Source organism: Protopterus annectens, chromosome 2.part0 (genome assembly GCF_019279795.1).
Source record: "Protopterus annectens isolate FY-2018-M chromosome 2.part0, PAN1.0, whole genome shotgun sequence".
NCBI lineage: Eukaryota > Metazoa > Chordata > Ceratodontiformes > Protopteridae > Protopterus > Protopterus annectens.
This window is the reverse complement of record NC_056728.1, coordinates 1,705,741,816-1,705,762,778: the sequence shown is the minus strand read 5'-3', so window position 1 is coordinate 1,705,762,778 and position 20,963 is coordinate 1,705,741,816. Positions and strand designations below refer to the sequence as shown.

Sequence of the window (20,963 nt, the reverse complement as noted above, 5' to 3'; positions counted from 1 at the left end):
CCACAATAAACAGAACATGCTGGAGGGATAGATTCCTGTCCTGGAGACTTCCCATACTCTGGAAGAGACTACCTGTCTATGTCAAACAGAGCTCCTCATTAGCACTCTTCAAGAAAAATCTTGATGACTGGATGGAAAATGGGAAATTCACCCCGGGATCACTTCTGTGGCTCTGCTCGACAGGGGCACAGGAAAATAATTTTCTTGGGTGGCGAAAGCCAGGGTACATTTTTTGGCTAGGCTTGTATGGGCCCTAGGGCCAATAGCCTAGTACCTACCTATGAACCTATAAATATTTAAATATATTGAATGTGTTAAAACAATAAATGTGTAATTAAATACTAAAAACTAAATGTAGTAGAAAATTAAATACTGAACATGTGAATTATTTAAAATGTTAAAATGCATAACGGCGATATATATATATATATATATATATATATATATATATATATACATACACATATATATATACACATATACATACATACTTTTTTTATATCTTTCCAGTGCTTTTAGTTTTAAAATTGGGCTAATGGAAATATGCTCATTCAGGCCTGGCCAGTTCCCAGCATTCAAACGTAATTGCCAGTATAATTCTCTTTTCTCAAGTAATAGTAACCATGCACCACCCCTCATGTTGGTACTGATATTGTCTATAATAAAAAAATTACAACTTATGGGTCATTGCACTCCAAAACATGTTAGCTAAGAGAAATAGTTTCTTTTTTATTCCTTATGTCATATAGATGTTCGTTCATATATGCGATTTTTTAAACTTTCTATCAGTCTTGCCTATGTAAAAGCAAGAACAGATGGTACACATGGCACAGTAAATCCCTTTCTCCGAGTTACAATTGTATTTCTGATGGATTCTGATTTCGATATTATTGATGTCAAAAATATTGCCTTCTTAAATGTAACTGCAATAATTACATCAGCCACATTTGTTCATAGGCAAGACTGATAGAAACTTAAAAAAATAATTTAATAACATTTATATATACCAACTTAAAAAATGTTTAATAATTATGAAAACAAATATAAGTTATTATTTATTTTTACACAAAATATTGTACTAGATTTTCCACTAGAGGGAGCATTACCATTCTGAGCTTTTATTATTTTATATGAGAGGGATGTATATTAGGATTGTTTTAATGTTTAAGTGTGTTTTTAAGTAATTATACATTTTATTTAGAGTGGATGTATTATATAGGTCATGATATATTATACTGTATTACTTATTTATCATATGTGAAACAATAGGTTTTAGTTGCAAAAATATTTATATGTATTTAATTAAGGGTGGATTTTCATTGGGTGATATGAATTAGGGTGTGTATATAAAAGGGCTTTGATGTGTTAGTACATCTGATGAAGTGATAGACGAAAACGTATTGTGGATTTTTATCGTTTATGTTTTTGGAGAGCCTTTATTGCTGCAATAAATTGGGTTTATCCGTGAAGAATTTGCCTGCTTTTGGTCACCATCATGTTGCTGAGAACTTGGTTATAGCTTTTAAAATTGGTTTCAATGACAGCTTGCTATTTAAACCAGGTATAGTTTTTCTGCATTAAAAAATAAAATCAATTTTTGTTCTGCTGTCTCTGTGATATTCCTTACATCACCCCCCTCTTATTCCTTCAGGAGAAAGGACGGTTAACTGAGATCAACATAGGTTCATAGGTTGGTACTAGGGTATAGGCCCTAGGGCCTATACAAGCCTAGCCATAATATTGCAGAATGAAATTTATGATACATTTCCAGCAGAAACCGTAGGCGATAAATTAGATTAATTGCATGAGAATATAGTTCTGTATGAAAAGAGATTACAAGTAGCTAAAATTAAAAAGCTACGGAGGGACATGCAAGATTTTCAGAAATGGGTGTTTTTCTCTTGGTCAAGAGAAAGAAGCAGCACTTCGGTAGCGTTTGGAGTGTCCAATGCTGGACTGAATGATAAACAACCAATGGAGGCTCCGGATGAAGCAAATTCTGACTCACAACTACCTATGGGGTTACAGAAAGCTACAGAAGTTCAACGGAGAATCAGACGAATCAGAAGGATCAACTACCACGAACAGAAATGGAGATACAAGCCATAATTGAAGCAAACAAATTATCTGATTTAAGCTCCATCTCACAGAGAGAAGCAATAGTAAAGCAACAAGCCCCTTTGTCTTTTTCAGGGGCAGTGACTCGCAATACAACTGCACAAATATCAGCAGTGTGTGATTTTGCGCTCAAGAATCCTTTTACCATAAAGGAATGTTCAAGGAGTCGAGGGAGAAAAGGCAGAGTTCATCGTCTACACAGTACTAACAATCAGCTGAACCAAGATAATTCATGGAAGAGACAGCAACAGGTTTAGTGACCAACATTTCTTCTTATAATTTAACTGAAGCACAATTGTTGTTACTGGGAAAAGGTTTGTCCTTTATCCCAGCAGAGAAAGTTAATTTAGTAGATGTCCTAAAAGATTTGAAGTTGTTTGGAAGGACATTAACTTTGAAGACTATTTTTTCTAACACAGCATCTAATTATGAAGTGTTTTAAACAACCTAGCACTTTTGTTCCACCACCACATCCAATGATAGAAGCATTCATAGAATTATGTGATAAGCAAATCAGAGAAGTTTTCTCCACTAAAACTAATCCTAATTATTATAACATGACATCAGCTGAATACAGTGCCTTATGTGAAGTGAAAGAAATGGTCACTTTTGAAATTAGACCTGCTGATAAAGGAGGAGGTATTACTGTTTTAGATGAGGATTTATATGTTCAACAAATGAAGCAATTATTAGATGACAACAATACATATATGTGTGTGTCCAAAAATATAGTAAAGGGACTAATAGATGAAGTGTCATTTCTCATTTTTGATTTATTACTTACAGGTATGATTTCAGAGAATCTGTTCAATTATTTTAATGTAGAACATCCTTTGATTCCTAGCATGTATGGTTTACCTAAAATTCATAAACATGCTACAGTTCCACCTATGCATCCGATAGTTTCCAGCAACGACTGGATAACAGAACCCCTATCTATCTACGTAGAAAAGAATTTGCATCCTTTATTAGATAGATGTGAAACCATTCTGAAGGATACTACAACATTCCTACATAGACTGTATGCTAAAACAGTGCGTCTAAGAAATTAATTTTTTTTTGTAATGCTAGACATAGAATCCCTATTCACAGTAATTCCTAATGAATAGGGGGTTGAAAATGTTAGAGAACTTCTGAATGCAAGATGCTTTGATAATGATAAAATTAATTTATGTACATTATTGGAAATAATGCTTGAAAACAATGCGTTTGTTTCTAGTGAATAATTTTATTTGCAGACGGTTGGCATAGCTATGGGCACAGCATGTGCTAACAGCTACACCAACCTATCTCTTGTGCAATGGGAAACCACTAATGTTTTGCAAAAGGATGAGTTTAGAGAATATATAACATGGTACATGTGTTTTGTAGATGACATTTTTCTGCTGTGGCGAGGTTCAGAAGACACGTTAAAAAATGTATTCACTATTTACAAACTACTAGTTTCCTTAAGTTTACATATAAATATTCATCAGAGGAGATGGAATTCCTTGATGTTAAGGTTAATAGAACAGAAGTAATATAAAACCTAGTTTATATAGAAAGCCCACAAGAAGAAATAATGTATTGCATAACCAAAAACATACATCCCAAACATGTTGTGTATAACGTCTTGAAAGGACAAACTTATAGGATTATGAGGTTGCATGATGATGACACACAACTTGAATCAGTAATATCATTGTTAAAACAAGATTTTCTTAGTAGGGGTTATAAAGACAGAGATACAGACACATGTATAAAATAAGCATGGAAAGAGATACAGGGTAAATGTAAACCTTACTATGGCGAAGAAACCATTGACAATGTAGAAGTGGAAAGGGGTAATATAGTAGCTGCGGAAACAGCTCAAGCAGACAGAAGTGTGAAAAATAATGTGCGTAGGCTACCACTGCCGTACTCAAGTGACACATATAAGGTTTGTGAACTTATTAAAAAAGAACAGGAATATTCTCACCACTGTAGATGAATTAAAATATATTGTGGGTGAAGGGCCTCATTTTTCTTTTAGGAATAATAAATCCTTAAAGAGGCATTTATGCTATAAATTTAACAATAATAAGAATATTTAACAATCAGATAGGATGGGGACATATGCCTGCAGAAATTGCATGACATGTAACTATATTTATACAGGAGGGTATTTTACACATCCTTATGCAGGCTTTAAAATGGAGTTGATTTTCTATGCAGATTGTACAACAATGAACCTTGTGTATTTTAGTTTTTGTGGCACATGCTATGTTTTTTATAAAGGAAAAACTAATCATTCCTTAAAAGACAGAATATTGGAACATTATAAGGATGTTAGGAAAGCCAGAGAGACAAATGCATTGGCACAACATGTTATTAAGGAAGGAAGATGTCACGTATTTAAATTTTTTGTGTTAGAAGTCATTACTGAAGGAATAAGAGGGGGTGATATAAGGAATATCACAGAAACAGCAGAACAAAAATGGATTTTATTTTTTAATGCAGATAAACTACCTGGTTTAAACAGCAAGCTGTCACAAACTATTTTTAAAAGCTAGACCATTGAAGCACTGAAAATTAATGTATGCTGTTGTTTTTTAAGTAAGTAAATATGAGATACAGTGGATGTAAAAAAGTTTGCACATCCCTGTTAAAATGCCAAGTTTTTGTGATATAAAAAAATGAGACCACGATAAATCATTTCAAAACTTTTCCCACCTTTAATGTGACCTATGACCTGTACAATTCAATTGAAAAACAAGCAAATCTGTTGGGGGTAAAAAATATAAAAAATAAAAACATACAATATGCTGGTTGCATAAGTGTGTGCACCCTTAAACTAATCCTTTGCTCTGTGTGCACACCCTTAAACTAATACTTTGTTGAAGCACATTTTGATTTAATTACAGCATTCAGTCTTCTTGGGTACACACCTGTCATCAGAGAGACTGATTAACCCCAAATAAAGTTCAGCTGTCCTAGTAGTTTTTCTGACATTTACACAGTTGCCTACTACAGCAAAAGCCATGGTTCACAGAGAGCTTACAAAGCGTCAAAGAGATTTCATTTTTGAAAGGTATTAGTCAGGAGACAATTTCGACAGTATTGGCTATACCATGGAACACAGTGAAGATGGTCATCAAAAAGTGGAGAAAATATTGGACAACAGTGATTTTGCAAAGAACTGGACATTCCTCCAAAATTGATGAAAAGACAAGATGAAAACTAGTCAGGGAGGCTGCCAAGAGACCTACAGCAACACTGAAGGAGCTGCAGGAATTTTTGGCAAGTACCGGTTGTGTACTACATGCGACAACAATCTCCCATATTATCCATATGTCTGGACTATGGGGTAGAGTTGCACGACACAGAAAAACATCCAGGCCCAGATAAGCATGGTGGTGGCAGTATCATGCTTTCAGGTCGCTTTTCTTCAGCTGGAACTGGGACTTTAGTCAAGGTGGAAGGAATTATGAACAGTTCCAAATACCAGTCACTTTTGGCCCAAAACCTTCAGGCGTCTGCTAGAAAGATGAAGATGAAGAGGAATTTCACCTTTCAAGATAACAATGACTCCAAGCATACATCCAAATCAATAAAAGAATGGTTTCACCAGTAGAAAAAAAAAGAAGTTATGTACTCACCATAACGTTCCATGTTTGTAGTTCATCTCACCCTTCATTCTTACACATGGGTTCGGAGCCGATCCTCTGCTCCGACTCGGCCTATTTACAAGCTGAAAGACTTCTGGTTGGATTGTGGCTAGGTAGGTATCCCATGGTGCACCAGTACAATCCCCAGATCTTGTTTGCTGCTAACTAGGAAAAATAATAATAAGATACAGAAAGAAGCCAATACTAAAAGGTCTCCATAAATAGTGATCACATTTTTCTGTCTCCAGGTACTTCCAGGATGGGGGTAGGAGGGTGGGTTCATAAGAATGAAGGGTGAGATGGACTACAAACATGGAATGCTATGGTGAGTACATAACTTCTTTATGTTCTGTAGTCCTATCTCACCTTCATTCTTACATATGGGACAGCGTCCCTAGCGCCTTATTCTTGAGTGACTCAAGGAAAAATACTACAGAGTACCGTGGAACCAAAGGATGCTCTACCCCTGGAGGTTAGATCCAATTTGTAATGAGCAACAAAAGTGAGAGGGGTAGCCCACATAGCTGCTGCACAAATATTATCAAGTGGGACCCTGGCTTGAAAGGCTGCAGAGACAGACTGAGATCTAGTAGAATGAGCCTTGATTATAAAGGGCAAAGGTCTACCTTCAGAATTGTAAACGTAAGCTATACTGCTAGAAATCCAATTAGAGAGAGTTACTTTTGAAAGTGGTAAGCCCGACCTGGATTCAGAGAAGGAAATGAATAATTGATCTGATTTCTTTAGTCCGGTGCAAATAAAAACGGAATTGTCTATGGACATCCAACTGGTGAAACCTGTATTCAGCTGCGTTGGAGTGATTTGGAAATAACACCGGGACTTCTATGGATTGATTCAAAATGGCATGGGAACAGACCTTGGGGACAAAAGAGGGATTAGTATGAAGGGACACCCTGTCTTTGTGAAAAATCAGGTAAGGGGGTTTTACAGACAATGCTTGCAACTCTGACACTCGCCTGGCCGACGTGATAGCCACCAGAAACGTCTTCCAAGACGAGAATTGTCTTCCAAGACCAGAATTTCAAAGAGGATAAATGAGAAGGCTCAAAGGGCGGAGAAGTTAATTTGGATAACACAAAATTTAAATCCCATGAGGCCACAGGTTCTTGGACGGGGGGGGGGGGGTCTTAAAGTGGCACCTTTAAGGAAGGTTTTGCACAGCTTATGTGACATCAGATTAGAATCTGGAAAACCTAGATGAAAATTTGAAATCTCTGCCAATTGAACTCTGACAGTGGCAGCCGCAGATCCTTGGTGAAAAAGCTCGGACAGGAATTCCAAAACCACTGGAATGGAGGCAGTGTAAGGGTCAACATTCATTTTCTCCGCCCAGATGCAGAATCTTCTCCATTTACTGGAATACAGTCTCTTAGTGGAAGGTTTATGAGAAGACATAAAGATATGAGTCACGGAGGGTGAGAAGTCGTGAAGCCTGACTAGGGATGGAACTGGAGCAGCCACGCTGTCAAATTGAGGGTGTGTAAGGAGGGATGAAGCGAACCTGACATGTGAGTCAACAGATCTGGAACTGGGTCCTGAATCCAAGGATCGTCTAGGAGAAGAGGCCCAAGAAAAGGGAACCAAACCTGACGAGGCCAGTAAGGAGCAATGAGGATAAGTTTGCTTCCCAGCCATTTCTCTTTCTGAATAACCTTGGGAATGAGAGGAAAGGGAGGAAAAGCATACAGGAGACCCAGGGGCCAATCGTGTACAAGTGCATCTCTCGGTGACTCCCCTGGAGGGGGGGTGAGGGAGAAGTATCTGCTGCATTTGGCATTGATTGGACTGGCAAAGAGGTTGTAGCAAGGCTGTCCCCATCTGCGGAAAATCTGTTCCACTGTTTCCTGTTTCAGAGACCACTCGTAAGGCATCATAATTGCCCTGCTGAGCTTGTCGGCTATCATGTTGGTCATCCCTGGAATGTGCATTGCCACCAGAAAATGCTGGGAAGATATTGCCCATTTCCAAACACGCATGGCCTCGCGGCAAAGTGGGTAAGATTTGGTTCCGCCTTGTTTGTTGATATACCATACTACCGACATGTTGTCCGACTGTATTGCAATAGTCCCCAGAGGTAGAAGGTCGTGAAGTGCTTGCAACAACAGAAGCTCCGCCCTCATCTTTAGAAAGTTGATATGCAGATGAGCCTCATAATCTTGCCATGTGCCTTGGACAGTCCTGCCGAGATAATGCCCCCCCACCTTATCTGTGAGGCATCCGTGGTCACAGTGGCAACGGGTTGGTGAGGAACAAATGAAGCGCCAGTGGTTAGCCGATTGGGTAGTGTCCACCAAAGGAGGTTCTTATTGCAAGATTCTGTCAGCAGAATGTGATGAGATAATGGTAGGTGCTGAAAGGACCATTGGGACAACAGGAGCCACTGAAGAATTCTCATGTGTAGCCTGGCTAGTGGCACTAATAATATGGTGGAAGCCATGGTCCCCAGGAGCTGCAGAATAATCTTGGCTTTGACCTTTCATAAGGAGACAAGCCAACATGTTTACTCTGTCTATCTCTGCGCCTATAAAAATCACAGATTGAGAGGGCAATAAGGCAGATTTTTCCCAATTTATAGAAATTCCTAGCTGGGCACAAAGCTGAATAGTAGCGTCCCTGGTCTGAAGAAGTAGATGCCTGGTGGGGGCGGTCAGGAGCCAGTTGTCCAGATACAGAAACACCTGGAATCCTCGACATCTCAGGTGAGCTGTCACTACTGCCATACATTTGGTGACCACCCTGGGGGATTTGGTGAGACCAAAGGGCAGAGCACAAAACTGGTAGTGACTGGCTCCCAGCCGGAAGCGTAGAGGACTCCTCGACGCCCTGTCCGTTTTTATGTGGTAGTAGGAGTCTTGGATATCTACTGAGCACATCCAACTGTCTTTCCCTAACAATGGGGAGTATAGACTGTAGTGTCACCATCCAGAACTTGTCCTTCTTTACTGATTCGTTCAATCTGCTGAGGTCCAGAATGGGCCTCCAGTCACCCTGTACGTTTTGGCACTAAAAAGATTCTACAGTAAGTTCCGGATCCTATTTGGTCTGCTGGGACGGTTTGGATGACACGTTTTGACAGCAACTTGTTGACCTCCACAGTTGCCTGATCCCTGTGATTGGGTGGAACATCCGGGATCTTCTTGGGAACAAAAGGTGGAAGAGAAAAGGATATGACATAACCTCTGGTGATAATTCTTTGTACCCACTTGTCTTTGAGTGATACCAAGCCAGGCTTCTTGATACAAAGAAATGTGACCCCCGACCGGCCCCAGAGAAGCACAGTTGGGCCCCACATCAGGAGCACTGGTAAGGCCGGCACCGAAAGGAATCACAACCTCCCTGGTTTTGCGGACCGCCCCTGCCTCTAGGGCAACGTCTACCATTTCCTCCTCCTCTTCTGGTGTCGTCACCCTGTGCCTCCTGGAAAAACCTCTGGGACTTCTTGAACCACATCTTACCACCACTCTGACCCTTAGGGTATGATCTAGAGGGAACAGTAAAATGCACTCCCACGGCAGAGAGTGTTTTTCCTTCTTGCTTGCACCGGGAAAGAGAGTGTCCTTTACCTTGGATCCAAACAACGAGGAACCGTCGAAGGGGGCGTTGGTAAAGGTGGACTTGAACGGTCCTGCAAAGTTACACAAACGCATCCAGGAATGGTGCCTTAGGGAAATTCCTGAACCCGCTGCTCTACTCGCTCCATCGGCTGCATACAAAACAAGCCTCATGGAAGAGCTGACGATAGAGTTCAAGGTGGGCAACTGGGTAGAAACCTTAAACAGAAAACCAAAGAAACCGTGTTGGGTAAAACCTTGGTGCAGAAATAAATCCAAATGAAAGGTAAAAAGTAAAAAATGCACCAAGATAACACACAGCAAAACGTTTAATCACAGCAAAGTACAAAGTGGTAAGCGCTTTCACAACCAAAGTTGCTTCATCAGACACCACAGTAAAAAATGCACAGGTTTAAATAGAGATTCTAAAATGCCAATTAATCAATAAAAATCACACAATGATTAAGTAGCAGTGAAAAACAATTAAGCCTCATGCTCAAACTAAAAAAAACATTGCTTAAAACCATTGTACAAGAAGGAATCAAATACTATACATGAGAAAGCACTTAAAAACTTATAAAATCATTATAAAACATGGAAAAATACTAGGCAAGAAAAAGTTAAATAGAATACTTGGAAACTAAAAGCTAGTTAAATACATTAGACTAATTTTGAAAGAACTTAGCTAATCTTAATGTTTGAGATGTCTAGCCTTTAAAAAAGGGACCAAGGAAGTAGTAGCATTCAAACCAGGATACTTTTCAGCATTAAGTTTCAAAATCCACTTCTGTTCATGTCCCTCTGTGATATTCTCAATGTCACCACCTCTGTGGTTTCTAGGAATACGTTGTAGAACAAAAAACTTAAAGGAATGAGAACGGCCATTGGACATAACATGATTGGCTAGAGCATTTGATGGTTTATTATTGCTAATATCTCTTAGGTGGTCTAAAATACGATCTTTAAGCATTCTATTTGTTTTTCCTACATAAAAAGCAGGACACTGTACACAAAAACAATAATAGACCACATCTGTAGATCTACAATCAGTGTATTGATTAGTGTACAAAGAAAATTTCCTAGTAGGATGTACATATTTATTTTTGCTATATATAAATTGACAAGCACTGCAATTCCTGCATGGAAAAGTACCATGTCGATTGGATCTAATAATAGTTCTAGATAATTCACCATGACATAGATGTTGTTTAAGGGATTTATTATTTCTAAAACTAAAAATAGGAGCATGTCCGACGTTGTCTACCAGTCCAGGCACTTCTTGTAGCAAATACCAATGCTTTTTGACTACATCTAAGTATTGACTGATGTTACTGGAAAACTGAAACACCACTCTAAAATCATTACTAGTTCTGTTAGTATATCTTGTATTGTCAACAGCATCACCAGCATTAAAATAAGGTTTACATCTAGTGCTTCTCAGCTTCCAGGCATTAGAGATAGTCTGTTCAATGTCTGTAAGAGAGTATCCCCTATGTAAAAATTCTGTTTTTAAATTAGATAGGGCAACTACTGCATCTTCATCTCTGCTATGTAGTCGCAGTGTTCTAAAAACCTGACCCTTGAGCACGTTCCTAGGAACGTGTCTAGGGTGCATACTAGATTTGTACAAGAGAGTATTTTTTCTAGTGGGTTTAAAATAAATATCACTGCAAAGACTATTTAAAACAGATTTACTAACCTGCACATCAAGGAAACTGATGTCAGTGTTGGAACTATGGTAAGTGAACCTTAAAAAATCAGTAGTTGAATGCAAATATTCCAAAAACTGTGCCAAATCAATACCAGAGCCTCTCCACAGCATAAACACGTCATCCACAAAGCGGACGTACCAAAGTATTTGTCCAAAGAATGGATTATTATTTGACAACACATTTTACTCTTCCCAGCTGACCAAAGCCAAGTTGGCGTAGCTATTTGCACATGCAGTGCCCATGGCTACGCCAGCTTTCTGCAAAAAGAATTGCTCCTGGAACATAACAATGTTGTTCTCTAGGATAATCTCTAAGAGACTACAAATCAACTGTATCTTAGTGTTGGTGAAACATTTATTCACAGAAAGAAAATCCCTAACGCTGTCAACACCCCAGGTGTTCGGTATACTACTGAATAAGAATTCAATGTCTAATGTAATAAGGACAAAATTCTCATTAACATCAACACTTTCCATTCTATCATAAAGCCTTTGTAAAAACATCTGTGTATCCTTCAATATTGTATGGCAGTTTGCCAACAAACCACGTAAACATCCCTCTACAAAAATAGAGAGAGGTTCAGTACACCACCCAGTGCCTGAAACAATAGGACGCATGGGTGGAGATAACAAATTTTTGTGTATTTTTGGTAAGCCATATACCCTGGGAACAAGAGGTTTCTACACATTAAAATACTTAAAAAGTGAATCATCTATTAAATTTGTGATTAATAAATCAAAAATTAAAAAAGAAACTTTATCTATAATAGCGTCAACAGTAGACTTGGAAATGCACTGATATGTATGCGTATCAAGTAAAAGTTTCTCCATTTGTGTAACATATAAATCCTTGTCCATTAACACTATACCACCTCCTTTATCTGCCTGCTTAATAACTAGTGAATGTATATTTTTTAATTCTTGCAGGGCTCTGTGTTCATCTACTGTCAAGTTATAAAATGACATACTAGTATCAGTTGAGTTGTTTAATTCTCTAAAAGCAATTTCACATACATCTATGAATCGTTGAATACCTGTTGGTAAAGCTGGAACAAAGGTACTAGGTTTTTTAAAGGCTAGACATCTCAAGCATTAAGATTAGCTAAGTTCTTTCAAAATTAGTCTAATGTATTTAACTAGCTTTTAATTTCCAAGTATTCTATTTAACTTTTTCCTGCTTAGTATTTTTCCATGTTTTATAATGATTTTATAAGTTTTTTTAAGTGCTTTCTCATGTATAGTATTTGATTCCTTCTTGTACAATGGTTTTAAGCAATGTTTTTAAGCAATGCTTTTTTTAGTTTGAGCATGATGCTTAAACAGAAGTTATGTTCTTACCATAACGTTCCATGTTAGTTGTCTTCTTCTCGCCTTCTTCTTGCTGGATGGGTTCGGAGCCGACCTCGGCTCCATCGCCACTCTAAAAGCTCGAGAGTTGGTTCCACCGGCTCGAGGCTCCCCTTATATCCCACAATGCTAGGCGAGAGTTACCTCAGATCTCGTTTGTAAGCTAACCCCAGCTTATAATAGTAACAGAATAACTCTAAACAGAGTCCACCTCTAACAACAGGGAGAAAGAAGGGTGACCTACATCCTGATTCAGGAAATATGCAAGCAGCATATGCCTAAGAAAAGAGGTGGTAGAAAGAGAGGTCACAATCACAACTCCTCTAGGTCTGTCCAGGCCAGGGGGAAGGAGGGTGGGACGCAAGAAGAAGGCGAGAAGACAACTAACATGGAACGTTATGGTAAGAACATAACTTCTATATGTTAAGTTGTCTATCTCGCCTTCATTCTTGCTGGATGGGACCGCGTCCCTAGCACCTTGTCCCGGGTGGCCTAACGGAACAGACTCCTGAGAACAGTGGAACCAAAGTTAGCTCTATGCCTAGAAGCTAAATCCAACTTATAATGAGAAATGAAAGTGTGAGGAGTAGCCCAAGCAGCCGCTGCACAAATGGTGTCAACAGGCAGTCTGTCTTGGAAGGCTAAGGAAGTAGCCAAAGCTCTGGTAGAATGGGCCTTAGGTTTATTAGGCAGCTTTTGGTGTCTAATCTCATAAACAAGGGTAATCAGAGATGTAAGCCATCTAGATAATGATACCTTTGAAACTGAAAGTCCCTTTCTGCCTTCTGCATAGGAGATAAACAGTTGGTCAGATTTTCTGAATTGTTTTGTTCTATCCAAATAGTACCTCAACTGACGATGAACATCTAGCCAGTGTAATTTTTGTTCAGACCTATTGGAATATTCTGGAAAAAAGACAGGGAGGTCAATGCTTTGATTTAGATTTGACGTCGAGACTACCTTAGGCAAAAGGACGGGTTGGTTCGTGAGGATACCCTGTCCTTATGGAACAATAGATAAGGAGGTCGACAGCTGAGTGCATGAACTTCTGAGACTCTTCTAGCTGAAGTAATAGCTACCAGAAAGAGAGTCTTCCATGATAGCAATTTTAAAGAACAGGAGGCTGCAGGTTCGAAAGGGGGAAGAATCAAAGTAGTAAGAACTAAATGTAGGTCCCAAGGAGAAGGAGGATTTCTTATAGGAGGTCTGAGAAGAAAAACTCCTTTCAAAAAGGCTTTGCAAAGCTTGTGGGACATTAAGGCAGACTCAGAAATACCCACATGAAAGTTAGAGATAGCTGCCAATTGAACTTTAAGAGTAGAAGGGGATGAACCTGCATGGAAGAGTTCAGCTAGAAAATCAAGGACTATCTGGATGGAAGCAGTGAAAGGATCTATGTCCCTTCCTTGAGCCCAATATGTGAAACGTTTCCACTTACTCAAATAAATCTTCCTAGTGGAAGATTTATGGGAAGCTATCAAAATATCTCGAACAGAGTGAGATAATTGAGGAAGCCTGGCTAAGGTTGGAACTGGAGTAACCAAGCAGTGAGGTTCAGAGAGGGAGGAGCGATGTAACTGACCCGATTGATGGATCAAAAGGTCTGGAACTAGGTCCAGATGCCAAGGTCGCTCCAGTAGAAATTGATGTAGAAAGGGGAACCACACCTGTCGAGGCCAGTAAGGAGCAATGAGGATCAACGAGGCCTTCTGAGCGATAGCTTTCTGTATCACTTGAGAGATTAGTGGGAGGGAGGAAATGCATACAGAAGTCCCGGGCCAAACTTGGACTAGAGCGTCTCTGCTGGGTTGGCCTGGTAAAGGGAATAGAGTGAAATAATGTCTGCACTTGCTGTTTTGGGGAGTAGCAAAAGGATCGCAGCAAGGCTGACCCCACTTGAGAAAAATCTCTCTCACAACAGAGTCTTTCAGAGACCACTCGTGAGGCATGAGGATAGCTCTGCTCAATTTGTCCGCTATTTGATTGGACTTCCGGGGATGTCGTTGCTATCAGAAACGCTGAGAAGAAATCGCCCATTGCCACAGTCTGAGTGCTTCTCGACACAGGGGTAGGACCTGGTTCCGCCTTGTTTGTTGATGTACCACACTACAGACATATTGTCTGTCTGGATTGCAATCGTTCCCAAGGGAGAGAGTCTTGAAGGGCTTGCAACGCTAAAAGCACTGCTCTCATCTCCAGAACATTTATGTGCAAGTGGCATTCGTCTGGTTGCCATGTGCCCTGGACCGTCCTGCCCTGATAATGCCCCCACCCGATCAGGGAGGCGTCCGTTGTCAGAGTAGCAACCGGAGGGAGGAACAAAGGGTCTTCCCAACCAGAGCTGAGGGAAGACATCCACCACATGAGATGATTTCTGCGCCTGCGTGATCATAATGGTGTGGGACATTGGAAGTTGCTGGTATGACCATTGTGTAAAGAGCATCCATTGAAGGATTCGCATGTGGAATCTGGCTAATGGAAGCAGAGGTATGGCAGCCGCCATAATTCCCAACACTTTCAGAACTAACCTGGCTTTGATTCTGTTGTTGTTGAAAAGGAGTGAGACCAGTCTGTGTATGTCTGTTATTCTCTGATCTGTTAGCCTCGCAGACATGTCTACTGTGTCTAGATTTGCGCCTATGAAGGTAATAGTACGACAAGGCGACAAAACAGACTTTTCGCAATTTATTGAAATGCCTAACTTTTGACAAATGCGAAAAGTGTAATCCCTGGCCATCAGAAGGAGATGCTTGGTGGGAGCTGTGAGGAGCCAGTCGTCCAAATATGGAAACACCTGGAATCCTTGTCGTCTCAGGTGAAAAGCTACCACTGCCATGCATTTGGTAAACACCCGGGGGGCAGTGGTGAGACCAAAGGGCAGGGCCCTGAATTGAAAATGACTGGTTCCCAGCCTGAAGCGGAGGAATCTTCTGGAGCGTCTGTTCATTTTATGTGATAGTACGCATCCTGAAGGTCTATAGAGCACATCCAGTTTCCTTTTCCCAATAGGGGAAGGATGGACTGCAGCGTGACCATCCGAAATCTTGTTTTCTTGACTGATCTGTTCAAGATACTGAGATCCAAAATTGGTCTCCAGTCCCCTGTTTTCTTTGGAACTAAAAAGAACCTTGAGTAGATTCCGGATCCTTGCTGGTCTGCTGGAACTGGCTGAATTGCTCTTTTGCAAGCAGTTTTGAAATTTCCAAAACCGCTAGATCCCTTGCTGGTGGAACATCTGGAAGGGATTTTTGATTGTTTCGAATGTGAAGAAAGGGGATAGAATAGCCTTGAAATGATGGACTGTACCCATTTGTCTTGAGTCAGGGATAGCCAGGCTTTTGGGTACAGTGACAACCTTCCCCCGACTGCCTCCGAAGGTGGGCAGCCGGGCAACACCTCAGGGATGCTGAAAGGGCTTATCAGAGAAGGCTTCTCGATTGCCCTGGTTCTGGAGCCCCGTGCCTCGAGGGCGACGTCTACCATTGTTATTCCCGCCTCTGCCTCTGGCGGGGTAACGACTTTGTGCGTCAGGCGAAGTCCCTTGATTTTGTTTACGGAAAGTACAGTTTTGTACCTACCATAAATGTAGATGTTCGAAGATCCACATTGCTGCAGTCCTTACACTTGGGTAGTCCGCTGTCCTCGGTCGGCCCGAATATCAAAGTATAAGGCTGGCGTCGGTCAAGCATTTGACTGACATCAGGGCGTCAGGGTACAAATGCGCATGACCGACGTCATATCCTCAGTCTTTTCTTGCCCCAGATGTCAGAAGACCCTAAAAATAAAGGTCAAAATCAAAAGACAGCAAAACAAACAACCAAGCACCCTTGCCCTAATTATATGTACAAAATATACACTATATACACAATATTTACAACTCAACCCACACAACCACCTCTAACTACAGAGGGGAAGGAGGGAGGGTAAATTGGACTGCAGCAATGTGGATCTTCGAACATCTACATTTATGGTAGGTACAAAACTGTACTATGTTCTTCATCTCACATTGCTGCAGTCCTTACACTTGGGTAGAATCCCAAAGCAGAGGTATGGGAGGATGGCCAAACTATAAGGAAGCAGGAGCTGCCAAAATGCCCTGCAAAACAGCAGTGGCAAAACCAGCCCTGGATTTAGAGTAAAGTGGCAGGTGATAATGCCTAGAGAAAGTATGCACTGAACTCCAAGTAGCTGCCTCCAAAATATCCTTGGTTGCCACCCCTCAAAAAGCTGTCAGTGGCAGTAGCTCTAGTGGAATGAGGCCTAATCCCAGCTGGAATCTCCTTGCCATGATGGGAATAACAGAAAGCAATGCAAAACCCAATCCACTTAGAAATAGTTTGTTTTGACACAGGCTTGCCCTGAGAACTCAAAGCAAAAGAAACAAATAACTGCTGAGACTGCCTGAACCCTTTAGTTCTGTCCAAATAATATCGCAACTGCCTGTGTACATCTAAAGTGTGCAAAATCTTTTCCCCTTTATTTTGGGGATTTGCATAAAAAGTAGGCAAATGAATAGTTTGGTTTAAAGCCACACTAGAAACCACTTTAGGCATAAAGGAAGGATTAGTACGTAAAGATACCCTATCCTTATGGAAAATCAAGAAAGGCTCAACCGCCATAAGGGCCTGCAATTCAGAAACCCTTCTTGCAGAGGTAATGGCCAACAAAACAGCAGTCTTCCATGATAAATATTTCAACTCAGAAGTAGCTGCAGGCTCAAAAGGTTGTAGAGTGAGTTTCTCCAACACAAAATTGAGATCCCAAGCAGGAGTAGGAGCTCTTCGTGGGGTCTTATATTCTTTGCCCCTCTAAGAAATTGCTTGAACAAAGGATGAGAAAACAATGGTGGGTCACAATCATAGTGAGCCAAAATTGCTGCAGCATGAACCTTAATAGAAGAGAAAGACAAACCTTTGTCCAGTAACTCAGTAAGATATTGAAGAGCCACACTCAAATTAGGCTCAGAAACATCAAAATCTTTTGCTGCACTCCAAAATAAAAATCTCTTCCATTTATCTGCGTACACTTTCCTTGTACTAGGCCTTCTAGCTTCCAAAATAACATTCAAAACTTGCTGAGGAAGTGGAGGCCCACTATGGTTCAAAACAGAATATGCCAGGCTGTTAGGTGCAGAGAGTGAAGCTTGACATTGAGCAAATGGCTGTCCTCCTGTGACAACAGGTGTGGAATCAAAGGCAAAGGCCATGGAGGCTTCCGTGCCAGACTTCTCAGTAATGGGTACCAGTGCTGTCGAGGCCAATCTGGAGCTATTAAAATCATCCTTGGCTTGTCCTGTCTGACCTTGAGAAGTACCTTTGGGAGGAGAGGCAGAGGTGGAAAGGCATACACAGGAAGATTGCTCCAATTGAAAGAAAGAGCATCCACTCTCCAAGCTGTGGGATGAAACCTTTTTGTGCAAAACTTTGGCAGCTGATGGTTTAGTGGAGAAGCGAACAGATCTATGTCTGGAGTTCCCCATGACACTGTCAATTTCTGAAATACATGAGGATCCAATTTCCACTCGTGGGGATCCATAATTCGGCTGCTCAACACATCTGCTAAGGAGTTCTGTGCTCCTGGCAGAAACCTTGCCTGAAGATTGAGCTGTAAACTGAGAGCAGTCTCCCACAAAATCATTGCTTGCCTGCATAGAGGATAAGAATGCGTTCCCCCTTGCTTGTTGATGTACCACATTACAGTTGTGTTGTCTGTTAGAATCAACACCTGCCCTGGAAGAAGTAAATCCTTGAAAGCTATTAATGCAAACTGGACTGCTAACATCTCCTTCAGGTTGATATGTAGATGTTGTAGTCTGGCAGGCCACTTGTCTTGTATCCACTTTCCATTTAGATGAGCTCCCCAAGCTTTGTCTGAGGCATCTGTCGTTAAAATCTGACTCGCCTCTGGCCGGGTCACAGAGAGTCCCTTGTTTAGGTGACATTCCTGAGCCCACCACAAAAATTCCTTTTGAATGCAAGGTATTATTTGAATGACAGTGTCCAGATCCTGGCAGTGCTGTGTCCATACATTTTTGAGATACCATTGCAGCTTCCTCATATGCAGTTTGGCATTGGGAAGCACCAGAATACAAGATACCATGAACCCTAAGGCTTGAAGGACTGTCCTTGCAGTCAGCCCGGACTGATGAGATAGTTGATGGAAGTAAAGGGAAAGACTCTTTTGTTTGTCCGGGGTTAAAAAGGCCATCTGGGATGCTGTATTCAGTCTCACACCCAGAAAGCACATGTCCTGAGAGGGTACTAGACTGGACTTTATTTCTTTCACAGAATACCCCAGGCATCTTAGCACTGCTATCACATATTCCAAATGAAGAAGAAGCTCTTCCCTTCCTTGAGCCAGAATCAGGCAGTCGTCCAAATAAGGATAGATCTGTATTCCTTTTAGCCTGAAGAAAGCTATCACTGGAGCCAGAACTTTCGTGAACACTCTGGGCGCAGTAGATAAGCCAAAGGGCAATGCAGAGAACTGATAGTGAGAAGTCCCAGCTCGAAAACGCAGATACTTCCTGCAACTTAGTCTGATAGGAACATGAAGGTAAGCCTCCTTGAGATCCAAAGTTACCATCCAATGATCTTTGCCCAGCAGAGGTAAAAGCTGCTGTAACGTCAACATTTTGAACTTGGGAATGTCCAGATAAGTGTTGAGGATAGACAAATCCAAAATTGGTCTCCACGTGTTCCCCTTCTTTGGTACTAGGAACAGGCGAGAATAAAATCCTAGGCCCACTTCTGGCATAGGGACCGGCTGTATGGCCCCTATTTGGAGTAACAGAGAAACTTGCTTGTGAGCCTCTATTCTTTGTTGAGGAGGAACGTCTGGCATGCCTTTGAAAGGAGGCAAGGTATGGAAATAAAACCTGTAACCGTGGTGTATGATATCCAATACCCATCTGTCTTGGGTAATTAAACTCCAATTTTCTTTGAAAAGTGCCAACCTTCCTCCCAAAGGTGCTGCCAGACGAGAAGGCTCTGGCAGCTGAAAAGGTAGGTCATTGGGTCTGTTTACGAAAGGACTGACCCCTGCCCTCACCCGAAGACTGTGCAGGAGAACTCCCTGTTCTAGGCCTGAAAGAGCCCTGAGCTCTGCCCCTACCACGTCTAGATCTACCTCTAGACTGGGAATCATAAGAAGGATACGTCCACCCCTTAGTAGGCCAATTTCTACTAAACTTTGGAGGCTGGACCTGCAAAAAATCTTTAACAGTCTGCATAGACTTAGCCTTGTCTTCCATTTTCTTTAAAACTACCTCAACAGGAGGACCAAACAACACATCAGATTGTAAAGGAGCATCTAAAATCCTTGTTTTAACATGTTCAGATAAATTTTGATCCCTCAGCCAGGCGTGCCTGCGAAGAACTGACCCAGTGGCAGCCACCCTAGACGAGGCCTGTACAGCATCAAAACCACATTGCAAAGAATGCTTACCCACCTGTTCAGAAACATGTACTAAATCTTGCAACTCTTTACAATCAATACCTTCTGCCAGAGCATCAACCTTAGACTTCAATTGTGAAAGGAGATAGTTTTGGTATTTCAACATGTGAAACTGGCAATTCAAAGCCCTCATAGCAAGAGTGGAAGAAGTATAAACTTTCTTTCCCCATCTATCCAAGGCCCTGGCCTCTTTGTCTGCAGGAACCGGATTCTTTACAACAGAAGCCTTAACACCTTTAGGCCCCTGGCTAACAGTTTCTGGGTCTGCCCTAGGACTCTTAAAAAGATACTTATGAGCTTCAGGCACCCTGTAATACCTATCCGGTTTAACAGGAGCAGGAGGCAAAGAATCAGGATTAAGAGAAGCCTCTGTAAAAACATCTTCCACTACATCCAAAACAGGAGGTATAGCCAAAGGCCTATGCTGGGGTAAAAACAAAAATTCCCTAAGCCTTTTCCTGGAATCAGAGAAGTCCTGACCTTCCCACTTAAAATGCTCCCTCATGGAATGAAGAGTTTCTGAAGAAAAATCCTCAGGAGGAGAAGCAGAAGGAGTAGAATCATCCACATCAGAATCAGAATAAGGAGAGTACTCCTGCAAGTCTTCAGCAAGACTCTGAAACATCTGAAGCCTGCTCAAAACTCCCTAGCTCAGGCTCCACCCTAGGTCTCTTATCAGGAGGGGGCATAGAACCCCTAATCAAAGTAATCAAATCTTCTGCCATTTTAAGCATATGCTTCTTGGGCACAGTTCCTGAAGAACTAGGGGTAACACCAACTGAAGCTAAACCTGGCCTGCCCCTGGGAGAAGCCTTGGAAACAGAAGGAGAGGGCCTAACCACCCTAGGGGGGAGTATAGTAACCTGAGAAGCCCCATCAGCCTGGCCTGCCTCCTGAGAGGCCACATCCTGCAATAACAAAGTCTCTCCTGGGATCCCAAAGAAACCTCCGTGGAACCACCGGCTCCACCGACACCTCTAAAGAACCGGCGTCCGGTACTGACGGTTCCTCTAGCCTAGGTTTAACTGCTTTGTCCTTGCGCTTCTTCGAAGAAGCGGGCATCGGAGCATCCGACGGCATTTTATAATTGCACCGCTTCCAAGACTAACCTGGCACAATCTAATCTTCTCTTAA

General features: G+C 41.3%; 1 protein-coding gene across 1 annotated transcript in view; it reads right to left on the bottom strand.

Moving 5' to 3' along the window:
• CDK11A (cyclin dependent kinase 11A) overlaps positions 1-20,963 on the bottom strand; it is a 2,038,318-nt gene that overhangs the window by 1,931,070 nt on the left and 86,285 nt on the right. The window lies entirely within an intron of this gene.